We start from the raw sequence: 16630 nt of genomic DNA on the forward strand, positions 1-16630 counted from the left end.
GAGAGCACTGTGCTCTCGGGTACGACCAGCGTATATTTAAATTTAGAAGTTATTCTAAATTTATATCCAGCGTAGAAATCTTACGTTTTTGTCCCGAACCGTAGATTTTTCCACGCAGCACCAGTGTTCACACTGTGGTTTTTCACCACTTATTGCCCTCTCACTGTAGCCACATTTTTATTGCGTATAGTTTTTCTTAAAATAGCTTTTAACAAATCTCGAGAACGAGATTTTTCTTAAGGGGGGTAGTCTTGTGACACCCCAAAATTTTGGCCTTGTTTTGTTAAATTAAATTCTTTGCCAGGAATTAAAACTTTTATTTTTTGGGCTCCCTTTTGATTTTTGAACCATTTTCTCCCTTGTTATTATGGAGTTTTTTCCCCAGAGTGAAAACCTTTCAAATATGTTATTGGACTTGTTTAACCTCTCAAGAAAAACTTTTCTTTTATCAGTGTAACTAATTAACTAATTAAATTGCTTGATCTTTATTTTCTTGAAAAATGGTTTTTCAAGGTTATATGGCCATATTTGAACTACAACCATTTGATAAATTCACTTAAAATTCCAACCAAAATTTGGAGATGTCATGTGATGTTTTTAAATCACTTTTATACAAAAATATCTTTTATTTATGTAATATTTTGAGCTCTGCATCAATTTTTCCTTCTCTGGTCCAGAGTGCAATTTTGCACTACAACCCATTTAAATATTTCTTTCTAGCCTCCACCAAAATTATGGGATATTGGTAGTAGCATATGATTCAACATTATGCAAAAACCTAGTGCTGTTCTTTGAAAAATTTGAGTGAATCAACCTCATTTTCATTCTGGTCCAGCCTTGTGATTTCTACTACAACCCTATTTAATTTTGCTCCAATGATCTTGTGCTTTCTCCTACTTGTAGACAGCCCTACCAAACCCCTAAGTCCAGGAGCATGCACTTATTCGATCATTTTTAGTTCATGAAATGATGCCATTTATCTCCTGTCCAGAATTGAAGTTTTGCAAAACTTGCACTAACAAGTTTCTGCTTTTGGCAAACTAACTTCATCACCTCCTTATGCATCTAAGGAGACCCTGATCTGGAGAATTTGGCCACTCCAAGAAAAGCCTAGGTGCCTGTGGCATTTTATCAAACACCTGGAGAGCATGGCCAGATTTGACATGATCTTGAATTTGCACTATGAACTTGGTCTCCTGACCTAACCACCTTGTCCCTTGGTCGCCCCACTATCCCTAACCTAGCCATGTTTCTCGCCAGCCTCTCCCGCGACCTCAGCGTGATCTGGCATTACGTCGAGCACGACCCGTGCACGCCCAGAGCGCGAGCAGAGCGTGCGTTTGGCACGCACGTGCGCCGAGCCGACACGCTGGCCCCCTGGTTTTGGCCCGCTCTGCAGCACCACGCCACGCGCTCCCCTTCTCACCGCAACGCGCGAAGAGCCCCTCGCCACGGCTCCGGCAAGCCAGGAGCTAGCCTCCATGGCCGCCCGACAGCCCCTGCTCATGTCGGCGCCGCCCGAGCCTCCCCCGCTCGCCAGCTCGCCCCTGGGACAGTGCCCGCTCGTCCGCTAGCTCCTGCCGCCATCCCCAGCCCCGCCACGTTGCCCTGGAAGCTACATTGAGGCGGTTCGCCGGCATCCTCATCCACCGCCGTGGAACCGACCTCGTCGCGCTATAAAAGGAGGTCCCCGAACTCCCTCGAGCACGCAGGCAACCTCAGGCCACCCCAATGGCACTCCCCTAGCTCGCATTCGACCCGGGGAGGCCTCCTTCCTCATCTCTGGCAACTCCTGCCGCCGCCACCGCCCCGGCCAATCCGGCACCTCTAGTACCTCCCCCTCTCCACTCTCTCCACCAGGAGCCTTCTCTTCCTCCTGCGAACACTTTCCCCTACTCAATTTTGATCGGGAACCACCGTAGCCCCAAACACACTTTGCTCCCGAAGCTCCCTCCACCGCGAAGCTCACCGCCGACGACTTCGTCCACCCCCGAGACCGTAGCAACCACCGACGGGACCGCCTCGACCCCCTGAGCCCGTGGATGGCTTCGGTTTCTCGAACGGTGCCGTCGTTCGCCGGCGAGCAACGCCGGAACCTCGCCCTGCTCGGACAAAGGAGGAAGAAGGAGGCGCGGTGACTGGTCAAACCTGACCAGTGAGCCCCCTGGACCCACTATCAGTGACCCTGTACCTATCCACGTGAGTTAAGTGAAGGCGTAATCCACCCCAGTACGTTTCCCCTGCTCCGAAAGTGTGTTCCCCTCTGAAACGTTTTCTTTTCTGTTTTATTTTTAAATAACAGATTTTGACCACAACTTTGACTGCCTATAACTTTTTAAATATAACTCCAAATGAATTAATTCTTTTTCCTACATCTCTCAAATATTGTCTAGTTTATTTTAAGATTTATTTGAAAATTTTCCAAACAACGTTTTTGTACTGTTTTTGAAATATGTGTTATTTGCATATTTTTGGAAATAGGATTTTGGAAGAGAAGAAAGCTTTCAAAGGTTTTGGAGTGCACCCTGCCTTTCCACACCATTAAAGGCAAGCATTCTGAACCCCAGAATAATATTTTGGTGTGTTAGTTGACACGTTTATAACACCACCTTATATCGGAGAACTTGTTATTTCATGTGATATGATCATTTGCATGAATGCATATTAGTGATTTCCTTGCTGTTGGAAATGAATATACTTGTGATGGTAATCATCCTCATGTGCCTTGCATGCATGCCGGAAAGAAATCCGGGAAAGCCTCTGCCTTGGGTAGGCGTGAGCTTATCGCCGGTCTTCGTCGGGACGGTTATGTCCGGTATGGCATGGTAAGGTATATTGAGTGGTGATTTTGTTGGTTGAAATATATTTGTTATACATGTCATGCAGGGAATTTATAAACCTCCTGAGTCGACCGTAGACCGAGTCTTGTTCCAGTAACCCCCATACTTGCCTCGTACTACCACTTGTCCCTGCCGCAGGTAGGGTACGGTTCAGTAAGTCGTCAACCCCTTTCCAGCACACACCGTACAGAGAGGCCATGGTGAAAGATATCGGTTGTAGCCGGTAGGCATGCCACCTGGTCAGGGGGCATGGGTGTTTCCGGTTGGGACCGAGAGGGGAGGCCACCCCTTAGAGCGCGTGATATAAATTTGATCCCATGCTACGCGAGGTTGTAGCCTCCCCACTTAGAGTTTTGCTTAACAAGTGTCGTGGGTGATTCCAGACACCGATGAGTTAAGCTGGTGTGTGCAAGTTAGGCGTGTTTTCAACTAAAAGGCCGTAGACGGAATTAGTCCCGATGGACTAAAGGAATCCGTTACTCGTGGGTAAAGAGTACACCCTCTGCAGAGATGAAAACCTATTCGAATAGCCGTGTCCATGGTTAAGGATTACAGTCTGGGATGGGTCAAGTGTTGGTCTTAGTGTCGGTCTTCGGAGGTGAAATATTGTCAAACCAAACTTGGATACCGACTGGTTACTTGTGAGGACCATGATTATTATTTTGTGATGGACTAACCTGTTGCATTATTTGTATTATTGAGTATCCCTGGGACGGTTCTACCTCCTGGATATTCATTGTGATTATTTTACAAGCCCTTTATGTGGTGTCGCTCAGACGCCCGATTGTGGCATTTCTTTTAAAGCCCTTTATGTGGTGTCGCTCAGATGCCCGATTGTGGCATTTCTTTTAAAGCCTTTATGTGGTGTCGCTCAGACGCCCGATTGTGGCATTTCTTTTAAAGCCCTTTATGTGGTGTCGCTTAGACGCCCGACTGTGGCATTTCTTTTAAAGCCCTTTATGTGGTGTCGCTCAGACGCCCGACTGCGGCATTTTATTCCCACTCTATTACTGCTTATTCATGTTGCATGAAAATAACCTGCTTGCATAAAAGATGTTTTATTTATGACTGACGATGTGATCATGACATTTTTCAGTGCATGATTATCAATTATATTATACATGTGTTCTTAATGTTTGCGAGTACATTCAAAGTACTCACTGGCTTGTCCCTGGCTATTGTCTTGGCCAGATTTCTGCTTGGAGAGGAGCGTGGTGATGACAGCCTCGGGACCTAAGCAACGGTGATAGCAGCCTCGCGAAGATAGGAGTTGACCTGGTCAGCTGTTCCTGTGGGAAATGGAGTCCCATAGACACTGACGACCCACAAACCGCTTCCGCCATCAACCACTAGAAAACCATTTGTTGTACTCACAGGCCAGAATGGTCTTGTACCACATATTTTGTTTTTTGCTTGGAATTTCCGTATCAAGTTGGAGCCTCATCAGTTAACAGTAATCCTGGGGCTAATGAGCACGACGGTCTTTTTCTGGAAATTTATACCGGAAAACCCGGTCGTGACATCTTTTCAACGACGATCTCAGTTTGGTTACGGTAATACAAGTTATGTTGGTTCGTCAAGTCCAGCCTTGGAAACATCGGCCCCTTCGCTTGTGGGAGTTCAATCCCGAGGGTTCGCGTGCCATTCAAAATTTTCTCGGCCTGACGCACGAGGATATGTATAAGTCATTCTTCGGACCTCAAGTAGAGTGTCCGGAAATCACCGAGGACGTGGGCCTGAGCAGTAACCGCGCCGCCAAATAGGTAAGGAATTTTCCGGCCAAACATATTATCTTTCCTTCGTTACGAAGTTATTTCTGAGAGTTTGCTTTTTCGACCAGGACTGGCTAACAAAGGCGAAGTTGATTCGGTGTTCGGCCCCCCTCCCTGAGGGTTTGCAGAATCCGGTATTGGAAAAGATGCTCCTGACCGCACCTTGCCCGGATCCCTTGAAGGAAGATACTGTGGAGGGTAATGCAGGCGGACGCGGGCCCCCAACGCTGCCTATTCTAACCGAGGGAGCGAGCGTCTCCATGAAGGAAGACGACCGGAAGAGGAAAAGGACTGCGCCCGGGAATTTGGAAGCCGAAGCTTCCAAACGGGAGAAGAAATCTTCCACCGGGGGCCCTACCTTGGGGGGCGCTGCTGTCGCACAAGGTCCACGGGGGGATCAATTCTCCCGGGAGTCGTAAGTGACCCGAAAACTTTAATAGTACAGATATGCCATCCTTTTCTTCTGAGAAAACCACCGCATATATTTGTGCAGTTCGGGCCTTAGCCCCTCTCAAATGAGGTCGTCTTCGGGGGATCTTCTTCAAGAGATGATGGAGAGCGAGACGCCTCCTCCGGACTCCTCCGCTCCGGAAGCGGGCGACCCTGAAGTGTCGTCGCGGAGGGCCTCTCCGAGTGCGGAGAGGCCAGAAGGTGATCCAATTGATCCCCGAGGCTCCCAATGTCCGGCTCCCGAAGAGAGTAGACAAAAGAGTCCGGCGCCGTCTAGTGTGCGATCAGACGTTCTGAGGGACTTGGTGGGGTGAGCGGCCATCTCAGATGATCACCGTGTGCTGATGAATATGGTGATGGAGAGGATATCGTCCGCCGAAAGCAGATTGCATGAAGCTTTTATGAGTCTACTGACAGGCTTTGAGGTACGTAAAAAGGAATGCGTAATAGTTCTGCACATGTTAGGTGTGCCCTGTGTAGATAGTATCCCCTGAGACTCTGGTTGTCGTCGGAAACAATGATGAATGGAGGATCATACTCCCAGGTAATAACCATACTACCTTTATGTGCAGGAGATGGAAACTCCGGTGGCCAGCTGGACTAGCCAGTTTGCCCGTTTAGAACGGCAGTTGGATGCGGCAGATGCCGACATCGAGCTTGTTAACAGAAGGCTTGACGAGGCGCAGGGTAAGTATCCTTGTCTGGTAAGCGCCACATAGGAAGAGTATGATGCCAGTGTTTTTAACATGTTATGACTGCAGATGGAGCTGCCAGTGTTGAAGCCTTGCGGGCGGAACTTGCCCGAGCCAAGGAACAAGCAAGATTGGGTAATGCGGCTGCTTTGAAGGCGGCCGAAGAGTTGTGAGCCGAGAAGGCCGCACATGGCGAGAGCCGGAAGAAGATGGCCAATATGGACGTAGAATTAAAAGCCGCCGTAAACCGTTGCCGGGCTCTTGAAAAGGAGAACCAGGCGAAGGCATCGGACCTTGAGAAGGCTGCTGTAACGGGAACTTGCCCGAGCCAAGGAACAAGCAAGATTGGGTAATGCGGCTGCTTTGAAGGCGGCCGAAGAGTTGTGAGCCGAGAAGGCCGCACATGGCGAGAGCCGGAAGAAGATGGCCAATATGGGCGTAGAATTAAAAGCCGCCGTAAACCGTTGCCGGGCTCTTGAAAAGGAGAACCAGGCGAAGGCATCGGACCTTGAGAAGGCTGCTGTAACGGGAAAAGACCTCCGCTCTGCTATGAGGGCAAAGAAGGAGGAGCTGCGGGAAGCCGGGGATATTGTAGCCGGGAAGTCCTTTATGCTGCAGAGGAAGTACGGAGATCCACGGTATGCCCCTCTGGATCGGCTGTGGAGTTCGGAGGATGCGTATATGGATTCTGGCGGCGAGCGCTGCCGATGCGGCCAAGTACTTCCAGAGTCAGACGGACCGTGAAGTAGACCAGCTGTTTTGGAAGCAATTCCTTTCTCCCGAGCGTCCGCTTTCGTTGGACCAATTAGCCGAATGGGCCGAACTAAATAGGTTGTCCGGACTCTCCATGAGGTCTGTTGTGGATCAACTATGGCCGGGAAGGTCAAAACCGAGCAGCTATTTCAGCTTGGTGCAGCAGGTCCTCGATGTGGTGCCGCGCATAAATGCGATGAAGAGGTCGGCGTGCATAGAAGGCGCACGGATGGCCTTTGCCCGTGCTAAAGCATACTGGGCAGAGATGGATGCTACCACTGTTGCAGCGCAGGATTCGGCCATAGGTCGAAGGGCTGCTGAGCACTACTTTGAGGAAGTTCTTGAGGGTGCTCGTTTGATAGAGACCCAGTGCTCAAAAAATATTATGTTTGATGACATGTAATCTCATTGTAAGCGAAATGCTTTTATAAATTTTTATAAGGCTATTTTTATACTTTTGCCTGAAAGTAATATGATGCCTCCTGGGCGGCCGTTTATGTATACATGTGTATAACCTGAAAGATTGCAGTCGTCGGCTTCAACCCCCACGCATATAATGCGGAGGTGCTCGCAAACACGACTCACACTTAACCCAACGTCTTGGTCCTATTAAGGAGGTGATAGCGGAGCGAGCGAGGCAACCGGACTATAATGCTTTAACACTTTCACTTAGCCATAGGAGTTTGACAGTGGGGCTACTAGATAGCCCCTGGTGGCTCCGCACTCTCCCGATCCCGGGGTGCGTATATGCCTGGCCGGAAAGCGGCCCTTCGTTAAGGCGGAGGAATTCTAACATTCCCATGGGTCATCGAGTGGTTGACCAGTCTCACGCTAGATCATGACAGTCAGTTTTCGGCTTTCTCTACTGAGGTGCTCGTCCGGATGAACCAGGGCACAATCGCAGTAGTTCTCCTGGTGCTACCTTAGCCGGTAAAGCGGAACGTAAGGCACCAAAACACAGGAGCCGGGCAAACCCAACATTTGACCAAAGACAATGATTCGGAGCTGATGCATATAGGGCCAAACTCGCGACGCCGAACACTCCCTAAGGTATTCGGTCTTTGTGGTATAAACCGGGCCTGAAGAATGGCCTTTGTAAGAAGCCCCTTGTGTCCAGGTACGTGCATTGTTCTGGCGTGGCCACATGCCAAGACGTCAGCATCCTTCTCAACGGTGGATATGTATCAACAAGAGACAGTAAAAAAGGTTTACGCAGGGTCTTAATCTAAAAAGAATCCTTGGCGGGTCCCTGCTGCACGTCTGCGCCTGTGTCTCCGTTGTGCCGTATCCTGGACGGGTGTAGCACGATGATCATCTGTAAAAGAGAGGAATTTAGGTAAAAAGGTTGTCGTGCAAAAGGATAGTTTTCTAAAGAAACCATGTATAATTCAAGATAAGAAGAAATCGCCACTCGTCTGCGTGCGTTGAGCCCCTTGTACTTTGAAAGATAGGGGTGTGACCGTTTTATTCGATATGAGTAGCGGCGCCGGACTTGATTAGTTGTGTCTGAGGTCTTGACGACCTATTGGATGCTTTTGCTGGTCCGGGCGCCTTTAGTGTGCGGCTGCCAAGGCAGCCTCACTCTCTTCGGCGCGCAGAGATCGCTTGATACTTCCGTGCACTGAAATGATGCCACGTGGACCGGGCATCTTGAGTGTTAGGGAGGCGTAGTGTGGTATTGCATTAAAGCGAGCGAAAGCTTCGCGTCCGAGTAGTGCTTGATAGCCACTTTTAAACGGAGCGATGTGGAAAGTTAAATGCTCGCGACGGAAGTTATCGGGGGAGCCGAATATAACTTGTAGTAGGAGGGAGCCCGTACAACGAGCCCCTGGGCCTGGCGTTACTCCTTTAAAGGTAGTATTGCTATGGCGAATTTGTGTTGGGTCTAACCCCATCCCGCGGATTGTATCCTGATATATTAGGTTTAGGCTACTGCCGCCATCCATCAAGACTCGTGTGAAGTGGTATCCGCCAATTACTGGGTCTAATACCAGTGCAGCCCATCCTGCGTGCCGGATACTTGATGCGTAATCACGATGGTCGAAGGTGATCGGTTGAGACGACCAGTGGCGGGACTTCGCGGTGACAGGCACTTGGGTAAATTTTTCAGGGAGTGCCGCATTGTTTTTTCTCTTGATCACGTGTAACACGTTTACTGTTTTGACTTCGGGTGGAAATTTCTTTTGTTCCCCCTTGTCTTGTTTGGGAGGTTCGTCCTCGTCTTCACTTGGTGTATCCTCCCCCTTGTGTATGGCGTTAAGCTTGCCGGACTGCTTGAAGACCCAACATTCTCTGTGGGTATGATTAGCAGGTTTGCTAGGGTACTATGGATCTGACATACTTGGTCCAGAATTTTGTTGAGGCTGGACAGTTCATCCCTGGTGCCTTTGGAGGGCGGCTTTTGGTTTGGCCGAGGGACTTTGAATCCGGCATTTACTGTCGTGCCCTTCGTGCTGTCTTCTTTATTCCGGCGTTTGTTATTGCTGTTGCGCCGTGATTTCCTGGGGTCGCTGGTGCTGCATCTGGCTAGCCAGCTGTCCTCACCCGCGCAAAAGCGGGTCATGAGGTTTGTTAATGCGGCCATCGTTCTCGGCTTGTTTTGGCCGAGGTGTCTGGCGAGCCATTCGTCGCGGACGCTGTGCTTGAAAGCCGCTAAGGCTTCGGCGTCCGGACAGTCGACAATCTGGTTCTTTTTAGTAAGAAACCTATTCCAAAGCTTTCGGGCTGACTCTCCGGGCTGTTGAGTTATGTGACTCAGGTCGTCCGCATCCGGAGGTCGGACATAAGTCCCTTGAAAGTTTGCCCGAAAGGCGTCTTCGAGCTCTTCCCAACTTCCAATGGAGCTTTCGGGGAGGCCTTTGAGCCAGTGACGAGCTGGCCCTTTGAGTTTGAGAGGTAAGTACTTGATGGCATGGAGATCATCCCCTCGAGCCATATGTATATGAAGGATATAGTCCTCAATCCAGACCCCAGGGTCTGTTGTTCCGTCGTATGCCTCTATGTTTACGGGCTTGAATCCCTCTGGAAATTCATGGTCCAGCACCTCATCGGTGAAACATAGGGGGTGTGCGGCACCCCTGTAGCTGGGTGTGCCGCGTTGTTCGGATGTTTGTTGTGTTGCATTGTATGCTGGGGCGCTTGCGTGGTCCATAGATGGATCTTGTTGCACCCATCCCTTTGGGTGCGAGGCCCTCGCATGGGTCACGTGTTGCATTGTGAGCGGCAGTTGAATGCCGTTCTGTGGTGGTAGAGGGGTCGTCTATCCGACCAGGTAGCTGCTTTGATATTTGGTTGGGGGGGGTCTGAGGCCTCCTCATCGAATTCGGGTAGCAGCTTCCGCTTTGGGTAGCTCTTGGAGGGGCGATTGTCTCCCTACCTTGCTACAGTGTTGAGTATTTTGCTCCATCTGAAATTGGAGCGTGTTTTGCGCGGCCTTGAGCCTCCGCTTCTGCTTTTTGAGGCTCCTTGCGGTGGCAACGAGCCTTTTACGGGCATTCTGGCTTGCTCCGAGTGCCTGTCCGCGTTATGTCGTCCGGACCATTATCATTGATAGGATTTGTTTGTTCGGTTTGATTATCCGGATTGCCCATTGTCTGGCATGCGGTTCGCCCTACTCCAGCGCTGGATCCGTATGATCGCTATTTCTGTTGAGGCGAGATTTGGGGCAGCGCTTGCATCGCCGCTTTGACTGCCTTCCGAGGGAACAATCCTTCGGTGCATTTCTTCCGCTCCGCGCCGTCATCTTTGGGTGCGTCCACCATGTATACGTCATGACGATGAGGTGGCTTCCAGGGCTCGATAGGCGCTGATTCTTCATCGTCTCTTTCATCGGCGTCCATACCCGTTAATGTCTTCGGAGTCGAAGTCAACATGTCGGTTAAGTTGTCGATAGTGGCTACAAAGTGGGTGGTGGGTGGGTTTTGAATTTCTTCATCATCCATATCCCAACCTTGCTGACCATAGTCCGGCCAGGGCTCTCCTGACAAAGAGAGAGACTTCAGTGATTTCAGGATATCGCCGAAAGGCGAGTGCTGAAAGACGTCCGCGGCCGTGAACTCCATGATCGGCGCCCAATCAGATTCGTTCAGGCGGGGGCGTGGAGGGTTCGGAGTTCGGAGAAGAATCCGGCTCCATGGAGTCACGAGTCTTGTAGAGTACGGGGCTGGTGTTCGGCTCAACCGCCGTTGGGATCGCAGCCCCCGAGGTGGCGTCCAACCGCCCATCCTCGATTCGGCGCGGTTGGCTCCGAATTAAGGGTCGAAGCCGATGCGGGTGCGGCCTCCAGGGCACTGTTCGGCAACAGAGCTAGATCATGCTCGTCGTGACAGTGTGGCGCGCCCGACAGTGGTTCGATTCCGTTGAAGATCAAGTCCCCGCGGATGTCGGCTGTGTAGTTTAAACTTCCGAATCTGACCTGACGGCCAGGGACGTAGCTTTCGATCTGCTCTAGATGGCCAAGTGAATCGGCCCGCAGCGCGAAGCCACCAAAGACGAAGATCTGTCCGGGGAGGAAGGTCTCACCCTGGACTGCATCGCCATTGATGATCGTAGGAGCCATCGGGCCTGACGGCGACGGCACAGAGGAACTCTCAATGAAAGCACCAATGTCGGTGTCAAAACCCTATGTCCTTCTTGATTAATATTGATGATATGGGTAATAGAAGAGTTGATCTACCACGAGATCAGAGAGGCTAAACCCTAGAAGCTAGCCTATGGGATGATTGTTGATGTGTATGTTGTCCTACGGACTAAAACCCTCCGGTTTATATAGACATCGGATAGGGTTAGGGTTACATAGAGTCGGTTACAATGGTAGGAGATCTGAACAGCCGTATCGCCAAGCTTGCCTTCCACGCCAAGGAAAATCCCTTCCGGACACGGGACAGAGTCTTCAATCTTGTATCTTCATAGTCCAGGAGTTCGGCTGAAGGTATAATTCGGCTATCCGAACACCCCCTAATCCAGGACTCCCTCAATGACGGTTTCTCTTCGACTGCTTCTGATTCTTTACAGAGATGTCCTTGGGGAGGGTATGCTGGACAGGTCCGTGACCCTACCCTAGGTACATAGCTTCATCAGCAGGCGCGCCCCCACCCTCGTGGCTAGGGTGTGGGCCCCCTAGTCTTCATCTTTTGCAAGGATTTTTTATTATTTCCAAAAAGACGTTCCGTGAAGTTTCAGGTCATTCCGAGAACTATTGTTTTTGCACATAAATAACACCATGGCAATTCTGCTGAAATAGCGGCAGTTCGGGTTAGTCCCATTCAAATCATGCAAGTTAGAGTCCAAAACAAGGGCAAAAGTGTTTGGAAAAGTAGATACAACGGAGACGTATCAAGGAGCAGCGGCGACGGGGCAGAGGAGCAAGAAGCAGAGGGAGAGATGAGAAACTGAATTTTTTTGAAGTGCTTTCTTATATAGAACACCCCTTTAGTACCGGTTGGAGCCACCAACCGGTACTAAAGGTCTGTTTTGGCCAGGCCAAGCGGCGGGAAGCGCCCCCCCTTAGTACTAGGTGGTGGCACCAACCGGTACTAACGACCCCCCCCCCTTTATTACCGGTTGCAGCCACGACCCGGTACTAAAGGGGTTGCGCTGCCAGGCGAGGGGCGTAGAAGTTTAGTCCCACCTCGCTAGTTGAGGAGCGCCCAGACCAGTTTATAAGCCCCGGCGCGGGCACTGCATTGAACTCCTCTCAAAAGCAGGCCTTCCGGGCCTACCTCTCCTACTCTGCCCGTGGGCCTCCTAGGCTTGCGGGCCTGCGTCCTGGCCCAACTACAGGTTGGGTTTCTAGTCGTATGTAGGCCGCACTGGCCCAGTAGGTGGGCCTTTTATTTTCTTATTTTCTATGCTTTATTTATTTTTGGTTTATTTAGTTTTGAGTTGTTTTTTTTGCTGTATTTAGAGTTTCTTTGTGAATATTTTTTCTTTAGGAAAAAATTACAAACTTTCTGTTTGTGCCGGTAGTTTTCAAATTTGAATAGTTTAAATTTTGAATTATTTGAAATTTGTGTGAATCACTAGTTTGTGAATAACTTAACTTTGAAAATAGATTTTTCAGTGATTTTTTTCTTATGTTTAATATTAGTGTGTTTTATCATTATATTCAATTTGGTAATGCTTAGGTTATTTAAAAAATGAAATGCCTTTGTAACAGATGAGTTTTCGTACGAAACCCTGATACTTCGAAAGAGATTGTCCATTTTTGTACACGAAGTGCATTGATACGTCTCCAACGTATCTATAATTTTTGATTGCTCCATGCTATATTATCTACTATTTTGGACATTATTGGGCTTTATTATCCACTTTTATATTATTTTTGGGACTAACCTATTAACCGAAGGCCCAGCCCAGAATTGCTGTTTTTTGCCTGTTTTAGGGTTTCGAAGAAAAGGAATATCAAACGGATTCCAAACGGAATGAAACCTTCGGGAATGTGATTTTCTCAATAGATAAGACCCGGGAGACTTGGACCCTACGTCAAGGCACGTAACAGGAGGCCACGAGGTAGGGGGCGCGCCCTACCCTACCAGGCGCGCCCCCACCCTCGTGGCCCCCCTGTTGCTCCACCGACGTACTTCTTCCTCCTATATATATCCACATACCCCAAAACGATTAGAGCAGGAGCCAAAACCCTAATTCCACCGCCGTAACTTTCTATATCCACGAGATCCCATCTTGGGGCCTGTTCCGGAGCTCCGCCGGAGGGGGCATCGATCACGGAGGGTGTTGGGGATATTACTATCGGTTATGACCCACCCAGGAGGGGCCGGGTCAGCCCCAATGGCGGGTTACACAAGAAGCCCAGTAAACATTCAAGATTGTAGTTTATTAAGTCTTATAGAAGGCCCAAATGCCTGAAGGCGGTTTAAGGCTTGATATTGTGAACCGCCGTATGTAAGGAAAGACTTGTAAAGAAAGGTATGTAAAGGAAGTCTCCGCGCCGGACACGATTATGAGACGGCCGGGACTGTAGGCCACAAGGCGTCAACCCATGTATATAAGGGGACGACCCGGTGGCGGCTTAGGAAAAAAGAAACAGCAAGTTGATAACCAAGCCGGCGAGTTGAGCCTCTTGGTGATCGAAACCCCAGCAACACCAATCCCAACTAGACGTAGGCTTTTACCTTCATCGTAAGGAGCCGAACTAGTATAAAAACCTCTTGTGTCCTTTGTCCCGATTAACCCCTTTAAGCTTCCTAGTGCGATGGCCCTACGACTAGTCCTTGCTCTAGGACATCTGCCATGACAATTCCACGACAGTTGGCGCCCACCGTGGGGCCAGCGCACGGTGGATTTGTGTTCTTGAAGGGCAACTTCGAAGGGCTCAAGGGATACGCTGTGGGCCGGATGACCAAGAGTCGTCGCGGCAAGCTCTACATCGACGACGAAGGCTGGGGCCCGGAGGCTGGCTCAATTGAGTACGGATATCGGGTCCCCTTCGACGGAATTCACGTCTTCATAGGCCAGATCGGCGAGTCAGGTCCTGAGCCGGACGTCCACACCAACCTCATCGAAATGACACGGCGCACGAGGACCGCCCGTGTTCAATCTACCGTGAAGCATGCCTTCATAGGCTGCGTCCACGACGGTGAATACTCTGAAGGATCGGTGGAGGGCGGTGAGACGGCCGTCTGTTCTGATACTACTTCATCAACGGGCGAGACAGACTCTTTGTACCAACTACAGGACGACATGCTCGGGGGTTGTTCCGATGGCAGCAGTATTCCGCACCCTCTTGAGCCGCCGAATTGGGCCGGGGTCTTCATGGCGGGGACACAGCCCGGGCAGAACTCTACAGCAGCGGCGGCAACAGTTACCAGGTCGGCCGCAGCCGGGTCAGGAGACCCCGTGCGCCCCCGGCTCAGATCTTGATGGACCTCATGGATAAATTGACGACTCTGTTGACTGCGGTGGTAGAGCCGGCGGATAAAGCCTAGGAAGTCATGATGGCAGTAGAGCGGGCGGCTTTGGACGTTCGTGCTCAACAGCTTCAAGTGGAGACCTTCCGGCTCTCGGTGGATCTAAACGCATTGAACGAGATCATGAGGAGGAGGCATCAGAAAACCCAATCACGTCTGCCTTTGACGCTCGATCCTAGGAATCTTTTTCACACACGTGGAGCCAGGGGAAGTAACCCGCCGGAGGCACCTCGGATTACAACACCCGACGCACTGGTCCAGCCGTGCGCCATGGATCCGCCTCGTATAATTACCGCTCCGCCTCATCACGTCCCAATGCCGCCGGGTCACTTCTCCAACCCTTTAGAAAACCTCATCACAGCATCGGCTCGTCTGGCGGCTCTTCCGATGGAAGGTGACTCACCGGCAGCAATTGAAACACAGAGGGTAAGAGAGCTTCTTCATACAGCTCTGGTGCAGCAGGATGCATACTCCTATAGTCGAGACAAGATCCATTCAACTCCTCGCCCAAGCCGGAGCCCGAGTTACAATAGGCATATGGAATCTGCAGAAATGTCAAGCAATGCTCAACGCCATAACCGGCCATACAGGCATGAGCCGGTGCGGGCTGGAGCCCTTAACTTGGCGGATTGGGAGAGGATTCGTCAAGAGGTGCAACGAGCAGTTCAAATGGCAGCAGACCAGGCGGATCATCAAACTTTTCCGGCTTATCCAGCAACCTCGGTCGAGGCAGGAATGGCCACAAGAACCGGAGGCGTTCCTTGCTTGGTGCCGGCCATACGTAATGAGCGTTTGCCAAAGGACTTTAAGGGGCCTCGTAAGGTACCTAATTACACGGCTGACTTACAGCCCGGGGGTTGGATTGAGAGTTATGAGATGGCTATGGAGTTACTGGAGGTTAGCGATGCAGCAATGGCCAAGTATTTCACTATGATGTTATATGGAACAACTCGTACTAGGTTGAAGGGATTGCCACCCAATTCTATCGGCTCATGGGCGGAGTTGAAGGCCTGGTTCATCCAGAACTTTAAAGACATGTGTAAGCAGCCTATGTCGATTGTGGACCTGACCAATTGCAAGCAAGAGGATGGTGAATCCACAACCCATTGGGTGTGCCGGGTCAAGGAGATAATACATTCATCTGATAAGATGGATGCCGGCTCAGCGGTCTTGATGTTGGAGAAAAATTGTCGTTTTGAACCTCTGAAGCAGAAGCTGGGGCGGCTCAAGCATGACTGTAATGACATGGGAACGTTAATGGCAGCTCTCGTCAAGTATGCTGATTCTGATACTACCAAGGACCCGGTGTATGACGAAGAAAAGGCAACGAAGGGAAAGAAAAACGACAACGACAAGGGTCACTGGCATAACTTGGCAAATCAAGGAGGTAATAAACGTAAGGCTGATGAGTTTGTTGCTAACACCAATGCACAGGGCGGAAATCAACGACGCAAGGGCACACAGCCCCCTCGGTCGGGCGGGTCAGGTCCCACCCTTGAGCAATTATTGAATGAGCCTTGTCCAAAACAGGGCACCCGGGAGAAGCCAGCCACCCACCTGTGGAAAGATTATATGATCATGAAGGCGTTTAAAAATTCAAACGCGTTTGATGGAGGTCACGGCCCAGGTGGCAGCTCGGGTGGAGGCGGTTTCCAAGGGCCGGGCGCCGGCTTAGGTGGAGGAGGATTCCACGGTCAGGGTCATCCTGGTAACCAAGGAGGGTATAATCCGCAACCCGGCCAAGGTAATCAGCAATAGCAGTCCGGATATCAGAGCAATCCGAAGCAGCTGAATAGTGGGCAATACCATGTATTCACCACTAGCTTATGTAAGAGAGACCATAAACTTCACAAGAGGGTCGTCAATGCCATTGAGCCGGCGGTTCCATGTAACTTACGTTTGTCAGAGCAGCCTATTGTGTGGAGCAGAGAGGATCACCCACCCCGGGTCGATAATCCGGGTCACTTGGCTTTGGTGGTGGCACCTCAGGTTGGTGGATACAAATTCACTAAAGTACTCATGGATGGGGGCAGCAGCATTGTAACACCCCGGATATGATTTCCCCAATATGTAATCCAACTCTTGCCGTTTCCGGCGTTAAGTTATTTTATTTTCTCGGGTTCGGGTTTTTGTCTCCGTGTGTTGTTATCGTTGTCAGGCATCTCAAATCATGTCATCATGTGCATTGCATTTGCATA

This window comes from Triticum urartu, chromosome 4, assembly GCF_003073215.2.
Source record: "Triticum urartu cultivar G1812 chromosome 4, Tu2.1, whole genome shotgun sequence".
Taxonomy (NCBI): domain Eukaryota; kingdom Viridiplantae; phylum Streptophyta; class Magnoliopsida; order Poales; family Poaceae; genus Triticum; species Triticum urartu.